The sequence below is a fragment of the Puma concolor genome, chromosome A2, assembly GCF_028749965.1.
Source record: "Puma concolor isolate L17-30 chromosome A2, mPumCon1.1.hap2, whole genome shotgun sequence".
Taxonomy (NCBI): domain Eukaryota; kingdom Metazoa; phylum Chordata; class Mammalia; order Carnivora; family Felidae; genus Puma; species Puma concolor.
The window spans coordinates 53,662,968-53,689,331 of record NC_141668.1 but is presented as its reverse complement, the minus strand read 5'-3'; the positions used below and the strand labels follow the sequence as shown (position 1 = coordinate 53,689,331).

At 38.8% G+C, this 26,364-nt stretch overlaps 1 long non-coding RNA gene across 1 annotated transcript; it reads left to right on the top strand.

Annotated features, from left to right (window-relative positions):
- Positions 1-974: 974 nt before the first annotated feature.
- LOC147583203 (uncharacterized) lies at positions 975-25,411 on the top strand. Its single transcript, XR_015242937.1, has 3 exons — positions 975-1,117; positions 19,747-19,931; positions 24,125-25,411. It is a non-coding gene; the product is annotated as an uncharacterized LOC147583203 (long non-coding RNA).
- Positions 25,412-26,364: the final 953 nt, after the last annotated feature.

Here is a 26,364-nt window from a genome sequence, read left to right as displayed (position 1 = left end):
GCAGTGTTAATTATTATGTGATTTTTTTTCCTTGCACATGGAGTCAGAGGGGATCACACTATCAGTAAGAAGGAAAGAGCCCTCTGTTTGGCTGTAGGACTAGAAAAGCCCTTTCAGCTCTACAATCTCATGTTATAACAGAAACAGCCAGGGTCACAGGAAAAGAAATTATGCATGTATATATAAGAGGATTACACACATGTATGGGCCTTTACAAATTAACCAGTTTACAAATAATATCATCATTAAAACTGTTTCTATTTAATTAAAATCAGTGATATCCCTCGAAAAAACTCCTTGTTTTTGAGCCTATAAAGAGATGAATATCCTCCCTTTCTTATATTAAATTTTGTTTCTTCAAGTTGTTTTTTTTCCCTCTGAACATCAACAGATCCCACGAATCATTGTTCTAAATGCTGGATAAGTCTTAAATAGGTCAACTGTTGAGAGCAGGCCTCTTAATTTACAAGCTGATGGAGCATGTTCTGGTGTGTCCCATGTGACCACGTAGAGTGAGTATGACCTTGCTTCATGAGGTACAGTTTGAAAGACACGTGGAGTGACCTTATTGGGCAATTAGAACAGGTACTCAAGGGACAAGGGAACTGCCAATGATAGTTTCCAGTTCTGGAGTACCGACTACATGCCAGACACAGTGCTTCTGTAAATTAGGGTTCATTATCCCCATTTTATAGGAGACAGAAGCTCAAAAGGAGTAAGTAAGTTTCCCAAAGAATCCACACAGCATTTTCCAAGCTCTTAAAACTATATGCTGCCATTGGATGGTGGAAGATGTGCACACATGCATATGGGTATATACAAATGATCTGAATAGGTATAGAAGGCTGAAAAAAAACCATTGAAGCAGGAAATGCCATGGCAGATGAACAGGCACAATGATGTCCCCACATGAGGGTCCTGGTAAGCGTAAGTACTAGTGACTACAGGCTTTTCTACTTTTTCTATCATTTAGGATATACGTAAAATTCAAGATAGCTCTGGCTCTTAGCCATTCATGCTTGGATGACAAGGAAGAGATAGATGAACCATGCTGCTGTCTAAGCAATTGGTGCAGGAAGCAAGCATCAACGAGGAAATCAGACCTTCTCTGGGAAAGGTAATTTCATGTCTCTTCTCACTGCATGTATATTATGATGTGGACAGCTCCTGGTATCATAAGCATCTCAGTTTTACTAAGCATCATGTTTTTCTAAAATTATGATCCAGGTGGTGGCAATCTGTGGCCAAGATGTTGCCTGGAGTTGAGCGCAGGCACAACAGAGAAGTTTCAGACAGGTCAGTGGGTGCACATGTATTTCAGATGAAGGCATTGTCATCTGTGTCAGTATTTAAATAAATTCCTCCTGGTGCCTGAAACACTGCCTGGAGAGTGAACTCTTGATTAGCTGACATTCTGCTAACCAGAATTCTCTACAAACTGTCACTTCTGCACATCTGTTCCCCAAATGTGATTGATGGTTATGATGAAGATGCTGTAGGATTTCAGGGGGGATTTATAAATCACCTAAGGAAGTCTAAATGAGGTTTACAAACATGTTAGGGCTTAATTTACTTTTCTATGGGTTAAAATTCTTGAAAAATTGGTATTCTAGGGACAAAACATACATGGCAAGTCTCTCTAAGGTGCTCAGTGGCAGAATGGACCTCTCTAGTTGGTAGGTTTATTTTAATTTGCTCAAATGTTCAGAAACAAGTCCCAAAGCTCTACTATTATAATTACAACCATGAAGATTAAATCATAAAATTGTAATAGTGAAGGAAAAATCTGGTGATTCTGGTAGGAAAAACAGGGGATTCCCTGTTGTCCATCTTTACTAAGAAGGAGATAAAAACAAAATACAATTGAGGGCCTGGAAGTACAAAGCCTGAATCATTGTGATAAAATATGGAATTTAAGGGTCTGATATATGGGCCGGGCATCACACATCCATCTGAGTAATGTGCATTATTAAATTGATTTCTATATGAATTAGAAAAGAGAAACTTGACCTTGATTACAAAGATAGATTAGCAGCATGGATGATGCCTTCCTAGCAAATGGAAATACTGAATATTAAATCATACCAGGGTGGTTGAGAGAGACAGATAAAGTATCCTTGTATCATTGACAAAGAAGAGTAAAGAGCAACAGTCTTCAGATCCACAGAGAAGCCACATTTTTCTCTTGTGTCATTTGAATTGGGGACATAGACTGAGACTTCAGAGGCTCCAGCCAGGAGCCTCCAGTTCCATATGTACTGAGCTTAGAAGTTGCCACTTCATCCAAACAATAAGTGAAAAGCTGAACAGACTGAAATATCAAGAATGCTTCTTGGATCCATAAGAGGAGAAGGATACAGGGCAAACCCCTGCCCTGAGACTGAAGAGACAGCTGAATACAGGGCATCAGAACACAGAATCCCAGGGAGAAATCATCACAGAAGCTGGCCCGGGAAGGAAAACCTGATCTGTAACTGATTAATTGCTGGAGACTTAGTGTGGACAACTGGGAGAGTGAAAAACTCCTGACTCACTCATAGGGGTCCCTACAATATTCTGAGATTTACCTCCAGGAGCAAGCTGGTAAGCCAAATTCCCACAACAAATATAGGAGGAAAAAAGTCCCCTCAACAACTTCTGGCAGAGGAAGGGGAAAGCCACTCTTGGTGAAATGTACCAGAGCACTCTTTCTTAACAAGCCTGCCCACAGGGAAATTTAGTTAACCAGAGTGTAACCTGCTGGGGTATAGTAAGAGACTAGCTGACCCCGGGGAAGGGAAACACCCAACTCCAGCCCTTGCCAGCCCTCCTGTTGCACCTAGGGGAGAAACAAAAACCTGAGAAACACTTAATGAAGTTCACAGTTCAGAGGCATAGGCTCACTAAAAGACCCCAAGCTAATCATAGAACAATGGAACACTTCCCTCCCCACACCTCACCACCACATTACCAAAGTCTTATTACAGAAGCTCCTTTTGCCTGGTGCATCATGTCTGCCTCTCAAGAAAAAAATCACAAGACATACCAAAAGCTAAAACACAACTTGAAGAGACAGGACAAGCATCAGAACTGGACATGGTAGGAATGTTAGAATGATCAGACCAGGAATTTAAACATGATATGGTTAATATGCTAAGGGGTAAAGTAGACAACATGCAAGGGCAAATGGGCAATATAAGCAGAGAGACACAAATCCTAAGAAAGAACCATGAAAAAATGCTGGAGATCAAAAACTGTAACAGGAATAAAGAATGCCTTTATTGTGCTTATTAATAAACTGGTCACAACAGAGGAAAGAATCTCTGAGCTAGGGGATATATCAGTAAAGACTCCAGCCAAAATATTTCTCTTGTGAAGGCCTTGGTTTGCTCTTCTTAAGAATAGTTAACAATATATTATCCTCTAACAGAAGAGTTTGGAGGAATAATTAATAATAAACTACGCAAAAGCTAAGCACTAATCATGAAAAAGGTTTATCATGGTAACCATTTGCTTTAAGCATGTACTTCTGGCAAATCACCAGAAAAGTTCCACACTTTTATCTTGTTTAAATAATGAAGGTTATGTGTGCTCTGATATGAAATAGAGACAATTTTTTTTTGAAAGAAGATTCCTGGAAAAATTGTATTTAAAACGATTAGCTGGTTCTGAATAGGGATACTCCATCATGTTTCTCCCACTGAATGCAGCTGTAAAGCCTGGAAAGAACGCAATAAGGAGGACTCTGAAGAAGTAAGTACTTAGAGGAGAATTTACACCATTAAATTCCTATACAGTTGACTCTTGAACAACATAGGTTTGAACTGTGAAGTCCACTTATACCTGGATTTTTTCCCTATAAATACGATACAGTAATGTAAATGTATTTTCTCTTATGACATTCTTAATAATATTTTCTTTTCTCTAGCTGTATATAATACACATAATGTACAAAATATGGGTTAACCAACTGATGGTGTTATCAGTAAGGCTTCCAGTCAACGGTAGAGTATTAGTTGTTAAGCTTTTGGAGAGTCAAAAGTTATATGCAAATTTTCAACTGCACAGGGGTCAGCACCTCTTATCCCATGTTGTTCAAGGGTCAGCTGTATTAGAAAAGGAAAAAGATCTTAAATCAATAAACTTTCTTTTTAGGAAACTAGAAAACAAGAGCAAAATTAAACCTAAGCAAGTAGAAGAAAGGAAATAATCAAGTGCAGAAATTAAGGAAATTGAAAACAGAAAAACAAAATCAGTGGAACAAAAGCTTGTTTTTTGAAAGAGCAATGAAACTGATATGCCTCACCTGAAACTAATGTAACATTGTGTGTCAACTATACTTCAGTGAAAATTAAATTAAATTAAATTAAATTAAATTAAATTAAATTAAATTAAAATTTAAAAACCAGATAAGCCTGAAGCAAGACTGAACAACAACAAAAAAAAGGAACAGTTTCAACTTGATAAGGGTATTCTTCAAACACCTACAGCTAATAGCACACTCATTGGTGAAAGATTGAATACTTGCCCCTAAGATTAGAACAAGATAAGGATATCCATTTGCACCATCCAAATGTCCTTCAACTAATGAATGAATAAACAAACCATGGTAGCTTCAGACAATGAAATACCATGCAGCAATAAAAAGGAACAAACTATTGATACACACAACAACTTGGATGAATCTCAAAGACATTATACTTAGTAAAAGAAAGCTAGTCTTGGAAACTTACTACTGTAGTATCCCATTTATTTGATATTCTCAAAAAGACAAAAGTGCTGGAAGACAGATCAGAGGTTGCCAGTTAGGTTATAGGGGAATAGTTGGGTTATAGGTGGGGGAAGGTATAACTACCAAAGTGTAGCATTTGTTGATTTATTGAGGTGATGGAACTATTCTGTATGGTCATGATGGTGATGGTGATTGATGGCGGTTACCTGAATCTATACATGTGTTAAAATTGGTAGAAATGTACACCCAAAAAAAGTAAAAAAAATAATCCCTGAGAAATCACTTAGGCCACTTGAATTTTTTTATCAAGTAGGATTAATATGTAAACTATCTCAACTAAAATATATTGCTGAAGAAGATTCCACAGTCTCTCTTGGTGACAGTCCTAGAACCAGCCAGCATACCTTTTCCCATCACCTTTTAATTTCCTTCCTGCCGTATGTCTTTCAGTGTGTTCACCTTTAAACCTGCTCCCAGAAAATGTTGTCATGTCGAACATTGGATGTGAGTCAGTGAGTTACCTTGAGCTGAGCTGTTTGAATTTTGTCTTTATTCTAAATATTTATTTCTCCTGTAAGGGAATTTCAGGCACCTATGAGCAGGAAGGAGTTGTTTGGGGGTCATTCTTCCAACTGAAATCACTTATTTAGGAAGCTGTTTGCCCATGGATAATATTGGCCCTATTGATGGCTGTTTGAGAACCTTCTGTTGTTCTCAGCATTGGCTTCAAACTAAGACTCATGTCACAAAATGGCAGCCACTTGGAGATCAAGGCTCAATGCTTCCTTATTCATGTTAAGCAGGAGAGAGAGCATTAACCCATCCTTTCATCATGGAATATGCTTATTTTTTTCAGGAGCCCCTCAACAGATGGTCACCTCTAAACAAATAACAGTTGCCTAGAGAAATAGTGGGCTGAATGGCTTGGAATAATCAACAGATGGGAAATGTCCCCACAGTGTCTTCATCAGTAGATAGCTTTTGGAGCCTCCCAGAATCAACCTAATCCTGGCTCTCTCCTAGGTTTTTAAAAGATGATTATTTTCTGTTTAAAATATGTTTTTAGAAGTTATATACAAAGCATTTGGTAGCTAGGAGTCGCTCAGTTGATGATAATGTAATAACACTCCTGAGACCAGCTCAGTAAGCTGCCAAGAACAGAATGCATCACAGTGATGAAAACAAATGTGAAGGGGAAGCAATGCTGTGCCATGCACAGTGGAACTTAAATAGGAAAAGTAAGGTACTTGTAATTCATTATTCCCTAAGGTGAGACTTAAGGCAAATATTTTTAGCCCAATTAGTCTCTGAAATTTTTTAGCAATCCCTACCATACAAAACATCTTGGATAAATTGCTGTGTTTTTTTTGTCCTGTCATATGTATAGAAGAAATACATAAGTAGAGGGATCTTGAAAGTATAGTGAGTCACAGAAATCTGCATAAATAAGGAGACTAGAATTTTATTTCTTGAACCTTAAGGTAATAATAACCTTCCAAAACAGTGGTTCCTAACCTTGGCTCTCCATTAGAATAATCTTGGGGAGCTTTTAAAAGCCCTGAGTGCCAGGCCACATCCCAGACCAATAATATCAGAATCTCGGAATGGAGCCAGGTGGTTACAATATACAGCCAAGATGGAAGGCTAGCGCTCTCCAGGTACATGCGTGGTGCTTTGTGCCTATCATTAAAGAGCTTCCATTGAAGTGATGGAGGTGATCTATTCTCTCACCTACTGAAGACTTAAAACCATACCCTACTGGGAATCTCAGAGAAAATATAGCCACTTACAGTTTTTAGGTAATCTTGAGAGAACTGAATTAATATATTTCTGCTTTGGCTGAATAACTTAATATTTTCTGTCCAGTAGGAGTTCTATTACTTTCTCTATGACTCTTCACTGTTTGCCACCTGTGAATTTTACATCCCTACAGTTGAATAAAACAGAAAGCCCTATGATTCAAATAAATATTTGTAAAACAAAGAAACAGTCACTCTGGCAAATTCAAGGATAAAGTGTGTGGAAAGTAATTAGTCATCAATATTTCATTTCAAATGGAGAGCCTCCCTTCCTCCCTCACTATTTTCCTAGAGGGAATGTGTATCTTAAATATGCCAAGAAAATTCAGGTCTGCCTGTGTTATTGTGAATTTAAAAAAGAGCATTAGCCTGCCATTGCTAACTTTCTCACTTTCACCTCTTCCCTGGAAGCTCATTTTGAGATTTATCAAATTCATGTCTTTTTAAGTAATTTCTGTTGTGCGTTTTAATCAATGGATCCTTAAACAGTTTTGCTAAATTATGAGACTAGTTTAATTGTATTGGAATTATCTCTTCTAATTCTACACATAAAGCAGAGGAGGACTAGACAGGTTAACTTTTTTCTACCAAGTTCTTACAACAGTCTGATGAATAAAGTTATTACAGCAAAAATTGCATTTCTATAGAGTTGTTGAAACCATTCCAAAATGTTTTATCTAAGGAAAAGAAGGGTATTATCAGTTTACCTTGAGGAAATAATGTGTGATACAAGAAAAAACTTAAGAAGCAGAAAAGAATCATCAATGGACACTAAAGATGAAAATTTGATGAAAAACTGGGTATTTATATATTCTCAAAGTGCCTTCTCATAAATTATTTATTCATTTCAAGGAAAATGCAGCAATGTTACAAGGGAAAAACCTGGCAGACAACACCTAAACTAAGTAATCAAAGATAACAACACCAGTAAGAGAACAAATACAAATCATGTGCCTCCTGATTTGATGCTCTGGGAAGAACATGACATCGCTTGTGTGGCATTCCTACCCAAAATGCATAACTGGAATCCAGTCATGAGGAAACATCAGGCAAACTCAAATTAAGGGGCATTGTACAAAATAACTGACCAGTACTTATCAAAACTGTTAAGTTCACGAAAGATTAAAGGAGTCTAAAGATATATGGACTGGATTTTTTCTTTTTGCTATAAAGGGCATTAGTGGGAAGAATAGTAAATTTGTTTACATATTGAAGATTAGCAAATAGTATAGTATCAATGATAATTTCTTGGCTTTGGTAATTTGTACTGTGGTTATATAAAAGAATGTCCTTATTTTTAGAAAAATACAAATTGGAGTATTTAAAAGTAAAAGGAAAGCATGCCTAATAACTTAGTTTCAAATGTTCATTAAAACATATATCTATATATAATATGCATACATACATATACATGTATACACACACACACATATACAGAGAGACAAGGATAAATAAATTTTAGTAACTATCAAATTTGGAGAATCTGGGTAAAGGGTATTGAGGCATTCTTTGTAAATTGTTTTCCAATTTTTATGACTGCAATTATTTCAAAACAAAAAGTTAAAAAACAGCAGGGGCAGAAATCTCTGTGCTTAAGGGTAGAAAGATAGGAAGGCAATGAGGGCAAACCATATAATCCTTAGCCATCTGGGGAGCATAGGAAGGTCATGTTAAATTGGGAAGGATTGGTAACAGGAAAGCTCAGCCAGTGCACAATGGAAGCTCATGTGTGTAAATATCTTTTGATTTAGGAATCAAGGCTCTAAGATTTTGTGCAACTCCCTGGGTGTTTTGGAAATTTGAACTAGAGTAGCTACAGCCATTTTATTCCATACCTCCAAATTTTAGTTAAAAGAAAACATTTGGATTTTTTTTCCAATACATTCTGTTTAGATTGTATCCATTAAAATAGGATTTTGAAACTGTGAATTATATAAGTTTCTTGGACCTTTAGAAATAATGTCACTTGCTGTTGTTATTATTTGCAAACATCCATATAAATAAGATTCAATCACTAAAAATGTTTTACCAGCCAGTCATGATCCATAGAAATATACTCATAATAAAATGAATGAAATTACTGCTCTCTTACAAATATCCAGAATATATTTTTATCCACTTCTAGAGGTTAGTAGTTATTTCTGTGCCTGAATTATTTTCTAGATGCTTAGGTAAGTTCATGCCATAGAACTGACTCTAAAATCTGTTGGGAGACATTATCTTAAGTGTGCATTTCTTTCAATTGCTTTAGTCAGAGCCTGTAGAGACCAGTTTCTGGATAAAATAGGTCTCTACCCAGTAGGAAAGTGACTCAGCTGTTGATAAATTGCCCATTGATTGCAGCACCTGCATGTTCCCTTGACTCTTTATATATCTGTGTTACCCTATCACATCTTTCTCATCTATTCACAGCTGGCAACATCATGCCAAACTTTGTATGTAAGAGTCAGATTCATGACTGAGAATAGTTTAATAAATATTTATTGCTTTCTATGTGCTTGGCACTGTACAGGTTTATATGAAGTGTGTTTATATTAAAAATCATTTAAAATGGAAAATAAATATTTATACCTGTAATGTGAGTTTTATGTGCCAGCTTCAGTAGGCAGAAGGAGAAAATATTTGCCAAGTCTGACATAGTGGTTTCCATACATTGAATGGAAGGCAGGAGCAGGGTTTACATTAAGCAGAGAAGGGAAATAGAGTGCATGGTCCAATGCTATCATCAATCCCAACTGGTGTTGGGTGGGGGCAGGGGTGAATAAAGAGAAGGGAGAAAAGTGCTTCCCATAGATAGTAAAGAGAGAGATTTTTTTTTTTTTGACAGAAGACAAAACTTATTTGACTAAGGATATTCTCAAAATCTTAGAGTCAAATAAGACAAAACTTATTTGACTAAGGATATTCTCAAAGAGTTAAAGTAAAGGAAACAAGTAGCGTATCCAATCCCACCATCACCAACAGAAGAAAGCTGATAGGTTATAGAGAATACTTGGGCCCTTAGCTGAAACTTGAAACTTTAAATATTTGTGCTTGGAGAAAAGATTTGATGCTCACCATCCCCCACTCACACCCCTGGTATCTCAATTATTGCGGGTGTTTAAGCAGGAACTAGTGACAAATGGGTGCCCCAAACAGCAGACCTTAAAGCCAAGTCATGAGATTGAACATGAGGAGAGTCACCTCCTCTCAGTTCTGTTGAAATCCCAGCAAGATAAATGAGAAATGCATTCAGAGAAAGAGGGGAATTAATAGGCTTTCTGTTCCTATAACATTAGGCGGACAGGCAGTGTACTTTCTGGGTAATGCTTCATGTCTTAAAAACAACAAACAAAAAACTGCCCAGGGCTATTGTGCCATCAGAAAATTATACTTAAACTATGTAATATGTGATTACTGAAAGCTCTCATGGCCACGAGCAGAGCTATGGTTTGTTTATAGCATCTTTAGTAGTAATATATTTTTTTAATGTTTGTCACAATTTACTCTCATATGGCAATGCATTTTTGATAAAGGTAAACATACTGTTTTGTCCACCAGAAGGCTTTATCAGTGGAGTTAGAATTGCTTAGCAGAACTCTAAAATTACTCATACATAGAACTATTGCATTAGCCTAGCCAGAATGCAAACCCACTCACCCGGAAAACGGAAATTACTTTGGGCAGAAAGTCCTTCTGCTGTGGTAAGGATGAACCTTTTTCTCATTTCAGCTTTCTTTTCCATTTAGCTTTAGTACCCGTATCTTTGAAATGCTCTGTTAATTTATTTTTAAATCACCAAAATATAATGACTTTAAATACTTTATCCAGAGTTGTTTTGTCCCCAGTGCCATAAAATTTCCATATGTAGGTACATTTTGTGGTGAAAGGCTAAATGTGAACTTTAGTTATGGGGCAGTCTACGATGCTACAAGGTGAACTTTCTCTCCTCATTGTTTAAGGGGTCAAGTGCTTCTCTCTTTGTAACAGTGGGTGAAGAAGTACCACTGGCTTGATCCAAGCCACCGCAAGAGTTCTTACTGGAAGATCTGGGACTCAGTATGGCAGAGAGGATATTTTAGGATGGAGGTTCTGATGACATAACCTCCTGGGAGAAACCCAGGCCCTTGTTAAGAAACAGAAACTCTCTCCCTAAAATGGCTATCCTTTTAGCCATTTATTATTGCCTATATTATTTGCCTATATTATTTTGCCTATTGATTGCCTATAAATTTAAAAAAAAACTGTTTAAATCAAATTCCATTTTTTAGTTTGGTTATTGTTTATTTTTCCTCAAAGTTAGTGTTTTGATAAATGGAAAAGAAATATGTATTTGCTACCTACTAAAACAAATCAGAGATGGTTTGGATACATTCCCACTCTTCTGAGTTAGTGTAATAAAATTCTTCCTTCATGATCAAACAAAAACACAAGCATGGGGCGATTTTTTTTCCCTCCAGATTTAGACTATGCTATATATATATATATATATATATATATATATATATATATATATATATATATCACACAGCAGCATGTTTCTTTTGTATATCAGTATTTCATGTGCATTTTCTGACTATAGCTGGAGCTCAGTTTTTAAAACAAGAGCCGCCTAATGTTCTCTACTTTACATTATGTACCCATTTCTCCTTAGTCTCTTCTTGGGTGGATATTCAGGTTGCACTTTTCTGCCAGCAGGGTTGCAGTAAACATCCTTGTGCATAAATGCCTACATTCTCCTTCTTCTATTTCTCTCTGTTAGATTCCCCAAAATGGGATTGTTGAGTCAATAAGTATGAATACTTTAATTTTTTTTTTTTTTCAACGTTTATTTATTTTTGGGACAGAGAGAGACAGAGCATGAACGGGGGAGGGGCAGAGAGAGAGGGAGACACAGAATCGGAAACAGGCTCCAGGCTCTGAGCCATCAGCCCAGAGCGTGACGCGGGGCTCGAACTCACGGACCGCGAGATCGTGACCTGGCTGAAGTCGGACGCTTAACCGACTGCGCCACCCAGGCGCCCCTGAATACTTTAAATGTCAGTATAAATACCTTAGAATTTTCCCCCAAAATGTAAAAAATTCAACTTAAACCAGCAAGCTGTGAGAGTGTTTGACTTCCCACATCTTTGAAATCATTGCCTTATATAACTCTTTTAAATTTTATCCAGATCTGGGGCAGGAAAGATACCAGGTGAGCTTGGGACATCTTTGTATGCCAAAACACAGGATGCTTTCAGAGACTGATGGTTCTGTCAAAGAGTCACATAATCTGGTTTGAAGGCTCTCCAACCAACAGAATTGGGACAATTTAAGCATCAAAAAGAATAACTGATTGAAATAACTGTAACTGATTGAAAAACACCATATTGAAACACCCCATATATGAAATATGTTTTTTTCTTCAATTTCCTTCATCAAAAGACCACAAGGAACACCTGTACCTGAATAAGTTGAATTTATTTTTCTTCCTCTTGCAAGGGAGAATATATACCATGGGGAAGGAGTCTTGGGGGAGCACTGAAGGAGGCATTTCCATAAAAGGGTGTTAGAAGGAACTTATTCTCAGATTTGGCCTTTAGTTGGATAATTTGTGGGTGAGTCTAAGGAAGCAGAAATTTGTTCTAGATTGGGTGTTGTCAGAAAGTGGAGGTAATACTGTGACTGAGTACCTTAATAAGTGTTATGTATAGGAAAAGCAGAATGGAGCAAAGCAGCAGAAGTCACTTATATTAGCTAAGAGAAGAGAGTGGTATTCTGTGGATTGCAATGTGACTTTGTCTGAAGAGGATGTTATGCAAGATTCTTCATGTCCAACAGGTGAACACCATGGCTTAGCTGTAATCATTAGATCAATCGGTCAGCTACAGCTGAGGACCAGTTGTGAGAGTCAGATTATTCTTGGATATTAGGAGTTGCTTATTTTCTAGGTGGGTGGGTAGGTAGGTAGGTAGGAAGGAAGGAAGAAAGGCAGGAAGGCAGGCAGGAAGGAAGGAAGATACACAAAAGAGAATGCCAATTTGCTTTTTTTTTTAATTAGAAAAGAGGAAGTTATATATGGCAGTAGTTCCTAGCCCTGCTTCTTCCTCAGAAAATTGGTTATGAAGCAGAAGGAATTAAAGAATTACTTATCCTGCTTTTCTGTATTAGAATAACCCAGTAGTTCTTTGATGATGAGGGATAGCTCTTCTTAGAGAATAATGCTAACTTTAAATGTTGAATAAATGATAAAAGTAGAAAATTGCTATCTTTCAACCCATAATGAAAAATTCATTCGAGCTAAGATTGTCAGTGGATGCTAATGCAATTAGGAGAAAGATGAATGGAGGACTGGATATTTACATGTCACTGGAATATCATTTCACAAATTACCTACTGGTCATAACTAGGGAAATAGAACATTACAACATAGGAACAAGTTATTGCTGTCCTGATCCAGTGAACAGTGGATCGTAGAACAGAAACAGTGGACAACAGATTTTATCTGCACACTGATGTAGTGCAACAGGCCAGTGTATAGCATCATCTGTGAAAACCTCTTGTCTGAAATGCTTAGCCTAAATCTAATTGAGCCTTTATATCTGACTTCAGTTTATAGGAAATACAGGGAAAAACATAAGGAAAACCACAAGGAAGTAACTCAGGAGATTGAATGTTATATAATTCAACTGGCCCAGTCTCTAACAAATCACAACCATTGAAATAAAGTTGGGGGTGGGGATTCCATTCCAGATTCAAAGAGATTCCAGAGACAAAACAACCAAATGCCATTAGTGATCCTTGACTGAATTACACTTTGGACAAACCAACTGTAAAGAATATTTTTGGGTCAAATGGGTAAATTCGAATATAGGCTGGATGATAGATAGCATGAAAGAATTCCTGTTAATTCTGTTTGTTGAAATGGTATTGCGGTTATTTAATAAAATGTGCTTTTGCTAAAAGGGACATAACTAAAGCATTTAGGAAGGAACAGTGTGATATCCTCCTGTATTCTCTTGGGAGCGTCGAGAGACCCAAACATGTATGGAGGAGTGAGGAAGTAAAACATGTTGGGTAAAGTTGTAGTTAGTAGTATTTTTAACATATTGGTAGAGAAATAAAAGTTGAATCCTGACAGCTAAAAAGAAAAAGTATCCACTAGAAGAAAGGAAAAAAAAAAGTAGAACTTCCAAATGAATCTGGGAAAGAAGAATAAAGAAAAATAACCCTTGGATGAAAAAGCAAGTTAAAACTAAAATTATATATTATCTAGAAAGAAGTGAAATGTAAATAACTCATAGAAAAGGCTATCAGCACAAATAAGTTTCTCATCAAAAGAAAATTTAGAGCTGCAATTTTTTTAAATAAAAACTAAGAGGAAATTAAATTTTTCAACCATCAGAAGTTGTAAAAAGAACAACCAGATAAAATGCAAGAAGCTAAGATTGGTAAATAATAAGGATAAAAGCAGAAATAAGCAAAATGGAAAACAGGAAAAAACAGTAGAAAGGAAAAATAAAACCAAAAGTTGGTTCTTTGGGTAAAACAATAAAATCACCTTTGTCAAGTATGAGTAAGGATTTTAAAACTAAAATATACTATGTGAGAAATGGGAAAAAAGATTTAATCATGGATCCTGAAGAGATTGTAGATATTAAGAAAAATAGTATGTGTAAATGTAAGATAATTTTTAAAATCTGGGAGAAACTAATAATTTCTCAGTTTAAAACAATACACTAAAATTGATTGAAGAAGCAATATAAAATGTGGACAGACCAACAAAGATGGGAACAATAATTAAAGACCCTTTATTTAAAAGAAACAGACTAAGGGGCGCCTGGGTGGCGCAGTTGGTTAAGCGTCTGACTTCAGCCAGGTCACGATCTCGCGGTCCGGGAGTTCGAGCCCCGCATCAGGCTCTGGGTTGATGGCTCCGAGACTGGAGCCTGTTTCCGATTCTGTGTCTCCCTCTCTCTCTGCCCCTCCCCCGTTCATGCTCTGTCTCTCTCTGTCCCAAAAGTAAATAAACGTTGAAAAAAAAATTTTTTTAAGAAACAGACTAAGATGATTTTACAGCTGAGTTCTATCTAATCTTAAAAGGACAGATCATCTCAATATTTATTTAAACCATTCCAGACCACAGGGACTCTAGCATTATCTTAATATAAAAATCTTAAAAAGACAGAACATAAATAGGAAACCATAGAATTATTTTGCTTATGAACAGATATGTAGAATTTCAAAATAAAATATTAGCATATCAAAGAATAATAGTCATGATAAAATAGAATTTATTCTGGAATATAGCGATAGTACTAAATGAAATCAATCAATATAATTCATTACATTAGCAAATTAAAGAACCCAAACTTCATGATTAATAGATACTAAAAAGACCTTGATTAATTTCAGGACCAATCATAGTTTTTTAAAAACAATATAAAAAAGAATAAAATAAAACTACAGTCCTTAAAATTGATAAAGACCATTTACCAGAAACAGGCAGCACACATTAAATGAGGAAATCTCAAATTAAGAGTAGGAGGATACCTTTAGTAGCACTGCTATTATTAAATATTGTTTTTCAAGTTTTAACTAATTCAATAAAACGAGAAGGAAATTATCAATAAACATACAAGAAAATTAAAAATTATATTTTCATCATCAATATGATTCACTAAGAAAACTATCAGAATGCCAAAACCTATTAAAATTAATAAAGTAAGTTAGAAACAAGATAATAAATCAGACAATTTTTAAAAAATCCATAGCAGTCATCTGCCCTAGAAATGATAAATTAGAAATGAAAATGTGAAGATGAGGGAGAGATCCTGTGGCTTTCCTTTCCTCCGGCCGCCCTCCTTCCCTTTCTTCTTTCCTGTTTTACTAAGGTTTGTAAACTTGGAAATATCAGTGACTGTCCCCTCTCTCTTGTATATTTTACAGAAGAGCATAGGTATTTTATGGTATAGACAGAAAGTCAAATTCTCTGGGTTTAAACCCAGGCTCTGCTTTTTGCCAGCTCTGTGAATCTGGAGGATACTTTAAATACTCACCCAGATTTTCTTCTCTGCATGTAAGTGTGTGTGTGTGTGTGTGTGTGTGTGTGTGTGTTGTATTCATCTCACCCTTGCTGCCCTTCGGGGTTGGATATCCAGAGATGCTGAGATTTATTTGTTCAGCAGAGTTCATGGAGCATTTACCTGTGTGCAGCTGCTGATTTAGGTATCAGAAATACATCAATAAACAAGACAGATTAGGCCCCTGCTCTTTTCAAGCTGATATTCTAGTAGAGGAAAAATAGACAGTAAATGGATAGACAGATGATAGATAAAAAGAGGATAGATAGGGGCGCCTGGGTGGCGCAGTCGGTTAAACGTCCGACTTCAGCCAGGTCACAATCTCGCGGTCCGTGAGTTCGAGCCCCGCGTCAGGCTCTGGGCGGATGGCTCAGAGCCTGGAGCCTGTTTCCAATTCTGTGTCTCCCTCTCTCTCTGCCCCTCCCCCATTCATGCTCTGTCTCTCTCTGTCCCAAAAATAAATGAATGTTGAAAAAAAAGAGGATAGATAGACATATGGTAGATTAGGTAGAAAGATGGCATATAGAGTAACTAGATACACAAGAAAAATATCAGACAGTGGTGTTATACAAGAATTAAAATATCGTGATGGTGTTCTAGTTATCTATTGCTATATAACGTACTCTCCCCAAACTTAGTAGCTGAATAAAACAACTGTTTTATCTTGCAATTTTGAGGTGAGGAGTTTGGGGAGGGCTCAGCTGGGAGAATCTTCTGCTCCTCATGGCGTTATCTGGATGGTATTCAGCTGATGGCTGGTGTTGTGTGGATGTCTGGTGCCTAGGTGGGGTGGCTTGAAGGCTGGGATTATTGCCTAGAGTGACTACACACGGGCTGCCCAGCATGGCAGGGTTCGGGGGAGCCAGATTTCCTGCAAGGCAGCTCGGGGCTCCAAGCAGGAATGTTCCAAGAGGCCCAGGCAGACACTGCCAGGAGCCTGGCCTCAGGAGTGCCACAGTGTCACTTCTGCTGCAGTTGACTATTCAAGTATGTCATGAAGCCCAGCCCAGATTCAAGGGGGAGGAAATTAGACTCTTCCTTTCAAAGTAAACAGTGACTGAAAAAAAACAAAAAACAAAACAAAAACAAACTAACAAAAACCCCATAAAGTAAATAGTGACTTGGGTGAGCAGGAAGGCTGACTGAGGAGGTCACATAGAAGCTGAGAGCTGAATCATATGAAGGATGGGCCTTGAAGACACAAGGAGAAAAGGGAAGGGGTGTTGTGAGCTGCAGTTAGCAAAGCCATGGGGGCCAAATTAGGTAAGATTTTGTAAACTCGACTGAGAAATTTGGATTTTATTCGAAGTACTTCTTACTTCAGGAATTACTTACAAAGGTTTTAGCAGAGGCCAATGGAATCTAGATTCTCTACAGAATTGCTTGTTGGGGAAGAACAAGAGCAAGGGTAGGGAGGCTGAGAGACATTTTGCAATAGTCCAATGAGGAAGTGATGGTGTGTGGACCCAGGTGGTTGTGGGGAAGGAAGGTGGTGAGAACTAGACAGATCCAGGATATGGTTTGGAGGCAGAGTCTGCTATACTTCTTAATGGATTATATGTTTGGATTGTAGGAAAATCAAAAAATCAATGATAATCCCTACACCAAGATACGTTTCAAGAAATCTAAAAGCAGAAACCTCTCAGAGGTTCATCCTCGATTTTTTCCCTTGTTTACGTTCCATATACTCCATCCAGTCCACCACCAGGTCCTGTTCATTCTACCATCAAACATGTCCCAAATCCTACCGCTTCTCATCACCTTCACAGCCAGCCCAAGCTGCCAGCATCTCTCACCCAGATTATTGTAACAACTTCCTGGGTGGTCTCCTGCTTGTACCCTTAACTGCGTAGTCAGCTCTCATCAAGTGCTCAGAATGATATTTTTTAAAATGTAAATCAGGGGCACCTGGGTGGCTCAGTCAGTTAAGCTTTGAACCCTTGGTTTTAGCTCAGGTCATTATCTCATGGTTTTGTGAGTTTGAGCCCTGCATCAGGCTCTGCCCTGGTAACTCAGAACTTGCTTGAGATTCTCTTTCTCTCTCCCCATCTTTCTGATCTTTCCCCACTCTCACTGTCTCTGTCTCTCTCAAAATAAATAAACTAAAAAATAATAATAAAGTAAAAAAAATAAAAATGTAAATCATATCATGTCCTTCCCTTTCTCAAAATGTTTCAATCTCTACCTCATTTAGAAAATAGTATAAAGCCCTTGCTATGGTGTGCAAGCCCTCACCATGCAGCCCCTGTTGTCCCTCAGCCTCACTCCTAGTCTCCTCTCCTTACCCTGGTCCTGCTGTTCTGATCATGGGGAGAATGCAGCTGCCTCAGGGCCTTTGTGCTTCCTGCCTTCTCTGCCTGCAGGGCTCTTCTCATTCCCTGGCTTCATTCAAGTCTCTGTTCACCTGTCCTAAACTCAGGGATACCTATTCTGACCTAAGACCCCCACCCCTCACTGTCTAGCACCATAACCCTCTTTCATATGTCTTCATTGCACAAATTGCCCACCTGCAATTCCATTTCATTTGTTTGTTGTGTCTCTACTTATTTATTTGTTGTATGTTTATTTACTGTATATCAGCATATAAATTTCATGAGGGAAGCAGCCTTGTCTGTCATGTTCTTTACATATACCCAGAACTGTGCCTGGTACAAAGAAGACATTTAAGTAATATTTGTGGAAATGAACAAATGAATAAATGTTAGCTGTTATTATTATTATTTTTAATGTTTTTATTCATTTTTGAGAGGGTAAGACACAGAATCAGCAGCAGGCCCCATGCTCTGAGCTGTCAGCACAAAGCCTGACATGGGGGGCCCCTGGGTGGCACAGTCGGTTGAGTGTCCGACTTCAGCCAGGTCACGATCTCGCAGTCTGTGAGTTCGAGCCCCGTGTCAGGCTCTGGGCTGATGGCTCAGAGCCTGGAGCCTGTTTCCGATTCTGTGTCTCCCTCTCTCTCTGCCCCTCCCCCGTTCATGCTCTGTCTCTCTCTGTCCCAAAAAAAATAAATAAACGTTGAAAAAAAAATTTTTTTTAAAAAGCCTGACATGGGGCTCAAACCCATGAACCGTGAGATCATGACCTGAGCTAAAGTCAGCGCTTAACCAACTTAGCAACTCAGGCGCCCCAGCCGTTATTATTATTAATAATAGGTAGTTGTGACTAGTATGAATTGGTTGCCGTATCCTCTTGATTTTTTCCTTCAAAATGACTCTTTTCATACTCCTTTTCATACTCACTGCCACCGCCTGGATCCAGGCTCCTCTCCCTTCGCACCTGATGACCACTGCAGCCTTCTTCCTGGGCTCCATCACTCTAGGCATGCTCCTTTTCCTTCTCCAACCCTCTGTCATAGCACTACCTGGTCAGTCTTTCTAAAACATTGCTTGATCATTTCACATCTCCTTTCCAACAGCGTGAAGTCTAATCACTGTAGACTTAAAGTAATTTCCCTCATAGCTGATCTCTTGGTTTTCTTCTCCAGCTTAATTTCCCATTACTTCCTTGTGTGAACCCTTGCCCCCAGCCAAGTTGCTATACTTGCTCAAAACTGGTACTTTTCCATGCCTGTGAGTTGACCCACACCACTTGTCCCATCTCCAAACCTTCTTCACTATTCCAAGTTGAGCTCAAATCTCATATCCCTGTGGCTGCCTCAGAAGCAAGAACTCCCTCTACTCCTGAGTAGTCTGAAATTTATTTTCCTTACACCCCATTTGGACCTTGTATTGGCTCAGTCATAATTTATAGCAATGATACATTTTGTATACTCAGTCCTGTTTTCTCAAATATATAGTCAGGGGTTCCAATCACTCACTTTAGCTTAAGGCTCACAATTGGATTCCTGCCCTGTCCCTTATTATGTGCACTTGGACAGATTCTATAATCTTTCCGAGTTTGTTTCCTTTTCAGTAAAATGAGGATAATAACATTTATCTCGTAGTGCTGTCATTAGAATTGTATGTGTTCAAGTACGATGATTAATACACAGTGGACATTAATTAATTAATTGTCATTATTCCTTTTTGTTTTGCCCACAGTGCCACTTCATAATGTGATTGATGGATTTGCAAATAGGTGGAGAAATATTTCAACAGTCATTATACTACCAGCTAGCCATATCATGCATATTTCATAAAGACTACTGCTTTGAAATAAATGTTTATTCTCAGTGCCTCTGTCTGTTTTGCTTTAGGCATTACTGTTTTCGCTTGATCAATGACACCAGAGTCCATCTGGGCAGCACTAAAATTTCCCTACTTTTTCCTACCCCCATGGGAGCACCGATCACAATGTCTTTCCTGCAGTGAAGGTGTTCATCATGCACAAGGATGGGAATGATGACAGAAATGATCACTTTTGCAACAAGATTTCTGGAAGGTGAGTGATTCATGAAATGTAGTTCTAGAAATAAGCTTATCTGAGCAGCAGAACCATTTACTGGGATTGACTCAGGCACACAAACTCTGAAGTCTTCTCCAGTCTTAGGTTCTGGGAACATCATTCCCACAATATTGAGTACGCTCTTTCCTGGCCTACTGCCCCCTTTTTGGTGATGTTATAATCTGTGTTTTTTATTCTGTCCAATTTTCCCTCTTTGATCTCAGCAGTCAGAGCTGTTGTTAGAGGTCTAATTCAGTCCTTTCCATGCTGGGAAGTCTGTACTGAGAGGAAGATAAGGATACAGAAAACTCTGCATAGTTGTCACTGGGGCTCACAGCTAGGAGTCAGTCTCTGCACGGGGGCTATGTGGCTCATGCTTACAGGTCACTGGGCAGGAGATGTACTGCCAGTGCCTTGTCTTTTGACTGCGACATATATCATGAAGGACAGAGCACCATCACAGAACTGGCGGGGCAATATTGTTTTCTTTTGTTTTCCTCCTACACAACAGGGACAAGATGGAAAGTTTAAAATTTGCAGCCGAGGTGATGCAGTCAAGTGGATCAGTAGGGATCTCGGCAGCAGGCAGCATACTCACATGGGGAATTGAGGAGAGCTCAGTAGAGGAACTGCTTATATAGGTGCAGGCAGGGTTAAGTGAAGCAAGGGCTTGTACTCCGAGGTCAGCAACAGCAAGGGCTCTTACCCATTAGGCCAAAGGGTAAGAGAAAGGAGTTATTACCAGAATCCAGAGAAATTTACCTGTAGATCTAAGAGAAAGCTACCTAATAGATGCCATGTCTTCACTAAAGGTGTCTACAGCTGATGGTGACTGGGCAGGGAGCAAGTTGGAAGAAATAAAGACCCTTGCTTCTTCTTCTTCTCCCTATTATCTCCTGATTATTTCCCGATTATCTCCCAATGACTGAAATATCTTCTGTCAGAATCAAGGGTTGGAGGCACCTGTTGATGCTATTTATAATGTTCAGGCACCCTGGGTGCAAGCAGGGTTTCTAGAAAATGGTAAAGCTGGGTCTGGAGGGGCAGAGGAGAAATGTTTAGCATATGGGGTTTGCTGGTTTAGATATTAGTGGGTCTGATAGATCAGAAGGGCAGAGGCCTGTCAAGAACCCATGTGAATGAGTTAATTCATCGTTTGAGGCTCAAAGAAAAGAGGATTGTGAACTGGAATGAGAAGGAACCGGGGGGGGGGGGGGGGAGTGAACAGGATAGTGTCTGGCATGTGGTTTCCTGGAGCCTTGTTTGTGGACTCAGGTCTGAGAACTTTTTTAAGGTTCAGACCTTTCACAAGGGATATATCCCATTCTTCATCTAGTTCTTCCCCAATGTTACCTTCCCCCTTCATTAATCCCTAACCCCCTAATTGACTGTTTGAGTCAAGGAAGCCCCAACTTCTGGAGCTGGGTATAGAGTGAGGAGGAGAATATGCTCCCTCCTTCACTGAAGTAAGGTAGAGAATTTCAAGGTATGTGGCACTTCCCTATCCAAATGGGGATTTGGGATTTAGGAACTTTAGGAGATAATCTTTGGTCTCAAAGAAGGTACCCAGAGTGTTGAGGAGGTGGTGATGGACCGTCTTCCCCCCTCCCCACCCAGAGGTTTCTGGGGCATAAATTTGAACAAGAGTGAAAGAGGAAGAATATGAGAAGATTGTGGATGAACTCACAAAAGACACTTTCAGGAATTCCTTTAAAAACAGAGATATGGGGGAAAGTGAGAGACATGGCATTAGGTGGCAAGTACAAAGGAAATGTAGTTGTAAGTATTAACATGACCCCATTGATATCCACATGCTAATGAGGTCTGGAGTAGTACGGTTAGATTAAAATACTTTTTGCATACTGGTTTACATTTAGTTCTATTGTACTCTAGTTAGCGAGGTAATCTCTCTCAATTTTAAAGTGTGTTTTTCCTCCATCTATATTCAATATGTGTTCTACAAATTGTATCCCCAGGACAGGGGTCCTTAAACTTATTTTTGTGCAGTGAACTGCTTTGTGCCATGAAATCCTTTCTTATAAAAATGTTTTTACATGTGTAACAAAAAACACAGGATTACAAAGAAAAGTTTAATATCAAAATACAGTTGTCAAATATTTGTGATATAATCAAATATACACTTCTTTATTAATGCATGAATGACCTTTACTAAAATCTAGTGGTGGGTCTAATAATCAGCACACTTTCAAAGTTTCATGAGTGTAGTGCTATTTTGAGGTTTCTGCCTCAACCTCAATGTGATGTGAAACTTATTATAATTTCTATTGATGTCCAAGTCAGAGGAACTGCTAACATGGCTGTGGCCATTGCCACTTTCCTAAATGAAGGAAAAACTAAACTTTAGTTAGAGTAGTGACAACAAAGACATTTTTTCATTCAAGTTCATAGACATCCTGAATTCCATCTACAAGCACCTTATCAAGAACTCTTGCTAGGATCTCCTTTGTTCTCTGTCTCTTCAGACTGTCAGACAAAAAAAAAGGCAGCACGAGACTAAAATTTTCAGATGTATAGTTTCAGAGGAGTCTGATCTATCCCACTTTTGACTTCTCCCCCCATGCCATGGAAAATTCCAGATAAACATAATGGGCCAGAGAGGAAGGGGTGGAGCCACCTATTTTGAGGAAGTGAGAACGTTCTAGGAGATTCCAAGTGTCTCAGCACTCAGCTCTAGGCTGTCCCCAAAGCCATGGCTGCAGAGGACCCTCCTCTCCCACCCACAGGGTCAGCCTGTTACCCTCTGAACCCATTGTGTTTGGAGACGTAGTCTCTGATCAGTCCTGCACTAATGTGTCTTGCATGCCCACCTTCTCTTATGGACTACCCACTAGAAGAGAGGGCTTGAACTTCTTACAGGATAGTCATGGTCTAAAGGGACCCTCTGACTAAAGCCTACCCTCTGACTAAGTTGTGCTAAACAGAATTTATGTGACCAACCACTTTATATCTGTGATGTAGGTAAACTAGATACAAAGTAAAAAATGCCTGGTCTAATGAAGTTGAAAGAAGAAACCAGTGGCAATCATTGTGGAAAATATCTGAAAATTAACCATAAGCCCCATGACCCCAGATGAGTGCCAAGTTATTTAGAGGAGTTATAGTAGTTGTGTTCATTTGAATACAGGGATACTTCTATCTTCAGTGATATTTCACAGATTTAAGTAGGGGCTATACCTACAGGTGCAGGCCTGGGAAAGTCTTCTTATGTCAAGAGTGGAGGCTCTGCCTCTAAGGCAGCCTTTTGGAACATGCTGGGCCAAGAGGCAATGAAAAGCTTGTAGATAATACCATTTCAGTGGCTTGATGTCTGGGTTATTCTTGTGATCCCAGAGAAGCCACAACTATCTGAAGAGGGGCTTGAGTTCCAATAAGAAAGACTGGACTAGTTCATACCTTTAAAGCACAAGTCACACAGGGGCAATGAGAAACATAGTTCACGACACAAGTCCTACCCTCTTATTAAACACCCCTCAGTTTTCCTTGACCAAGTGCCGGGAGGTCCTATCAGATTACCAGGAGATAGAGGAGATTAGGATGATGGGCAGCATGGTGAGTTCTCCTGTCTTGGCCAGGCGTCTGCAATTCCTGATGGTAATATGGGAGAGAGCTGGTTTAAAGCAGACATTTGCAATCCTATGCAAGGGGGAAGAATGGAAGGTTGAAGCCCAATTCCTCCATTTTATAGATGGGAGACTAGGACTCAGAGAGCTGAAGTGATGAGACATTTTAGGATAAATAACACAAGATGAAAATGCAGGCTTTCTGACATCTGGTCATTGTGCTCATTCTGTTATTTAGGAAAGATTCTAAGCAAAACACAAAGTCTGTTTACACCTTGGTCTTCATTGTGCCATTGCAACAGCAGAAGGGGAAGTGGTAGCTCTTGTCTCTCAGTGATCAATGACAAAAAAACAAAAAACAAACAAACAAAAAAATCTGGAATGAGTAAGACCAGATTCCAGAAAGCACAAGCCTACTAGGTACACAGTGTAAACTGGCTCACTTGAGACCCTCCCTTCCCTGCCTCCCTACCAGAGAAGCTAGAAAGCTAAAAGTTACCTTGCTAGAGTCCCTTGCAGCTAGTTGAGGCCATGTGAGACCTGGTGAGTAAGACATAAATTCAGGTTAGTTGGTTATGCTTCTTCTCTTTCTTCTTTCTTCCTGACCAGAATTTGAGCTTGATGCTGAAGGTATATCAATCATCCTCAGGATGATGGAGCAGGAAGAGAAAGAGCCTCTTCCCTTGGTGGCATTTTAAGGTGCTGTATGAGCCCTGATTTGCTTAAACCAAGACTTCATTTCACATGGAGTAAATAAGTCCCTCCTTTGGGTAAGTCCTCATTCATCAGGTTTTATGGTACTTGTGCAAAACCTAATCCTAACATATCTCAATTTATGAATCAAGAATGTCCATAGCATATGGCAAATGTATGCTAAAATAAATTTCAGTAGGGTAGTTCACCTGCTAATTGAGTTCATTGAGAAAGTTGATATGGGTTACCAAGAGGCCCAGTTGAAGAGAGTAAGAAAACTATCTAGATCTGAAAAGCTGAGTTTGTATGGAGTGGTTTTGAAGGCTCAGAATGTGACCTGTGGTTGTGTCTGAGATAACTCTCCAACATTAACTGATCAAGGCACTATGATTCAGGGATGTCATTACTATATTTGGGGCCATCTATCCTAGTTTATCTCCTAAAAATAAAATAAAATGGCCATCAAAGGGTATGGGAAAGGAAGTACCAGGGTAAAAACATGCCTGCAAACCACACTGCTCTAGGAATGTTGTCACAGTGGGGCCTGAAGGTAGCCTGTGGCCTGTTGGAAGGAAAGAAGATAAAACACAGAAGATAAAACACCTTTAGCAAAGGTGCTAAAATATATTTATAAAGCGTAAGTCTTTATACTTCCCAATTATGCAAAACCTTCCATAATTCCATAAGGGGAATTCCCTAAGGGGAAAAGTTGTATTTCAACATTTGAACTTTAAAGTTATTTGAAGATAAAACCAATTTTCCTTGAACTAACACTGAAACAATTAGACCCATTGGTATTTTGAAAAACACTTCTGGTGAGCTCATCAGAGTTTGGAAGCTCTGTGAAAACAGCTGTTCCATAACTTATATCAGCTTAATAGAAACAACAGAATTCTCTAGACTTATTTGGAGTCCATTCATTAACCTGCTTTGCCTTGTGGCTCAGTTTTCACTTTCCTTGGGTTCCAGTCCTATGGAGCAAACCACAAAGAGCCCAGTACTTTGGCTGCAAACATGGGTTTTCAATTTGGAAAGACAGTCTCTTTCATTCTGTCCCGAGGCCAGATGGAGAGGCCACAAATTTAAGCAAGCATATTCCTCTGCTTAGCCCCAGGTACCTCTGATCCACTCTTTACAGTAGCAACCCCTGTACATCTTCTGTAAAAGCACACCCCTCTTTGAGGAAACATACCCTCTCACACATTATTAATTGATACAGTTCTTGGGAAGACAATTTGATAAGAGCTGCCAACATTCCAAATGCATGCTTGCTTTGACCAAGAAATTCCATTTCCAGGACTTCAACAGTTAAATCTATACATATGAACAAAGACAGATGTCCAAAGTTACTTATTGCTATAGTTTTTATAATAGGAGGAGATGGGGGAGTGGGGGTGGAGAGTTCATTAACGAATGATAAAGTAAAAAAATTACTGTCTTTGAAAGGATGTCAATGTGTTTGTATGCAACCTGAGTTAGGGTGGAAATCTAACAACCATGGGGGAGCTGGTCCATAAATCAAAGCCATCCTGGCTCTTATTGACATAACTGAGCTGCAGAATTAACTGTCTGTAGAGGTGCCTTATCTTTGGCCTTCTTATTTTGTAAGATTATAAATCTTCTTCGTGTTTTTAGAAAACTGAAACTGAATTCTCTATTACTTTCAGAATGTATTACTAATACATTCTCTATTACTTTTGAACCATCCCAAGAGAGTATCCTTTGAGAAAGAAGGTTTGGAGAAATGCTCTGAGATGACATTCCTGTTGGTAAGTTGAGGGAGTCCTATGGCTCTATGTACCTTCACACTATGAGACCCCAGCTTCCATTCCAATAGTTTATATCTCTGAGAATGTTGCCCTAAATTTCCCACAGGACCATTCTCCATTATTTTAAATGGACCCATGGAAGGAGCTGGATGAGGGGAAACACTTCATGGAGGCCTGCATTTTCCATCTCTGAGACTCAGGAGACCCAATATGTAGTCGCAAGATTTCTAACTTAGCACTGTTTCTCCCATGGTCCTGCAGGTGGTCAGAGTTCTTATTTCAGGTCTTGAAACTGTTCCAGTTGCTTCATGCAGAAAAGAATTCATTAACGGAAAAACTCTTTGGGATTAAGTGATAAAACAGTACACCCTATGTTGAGTTTCCAGA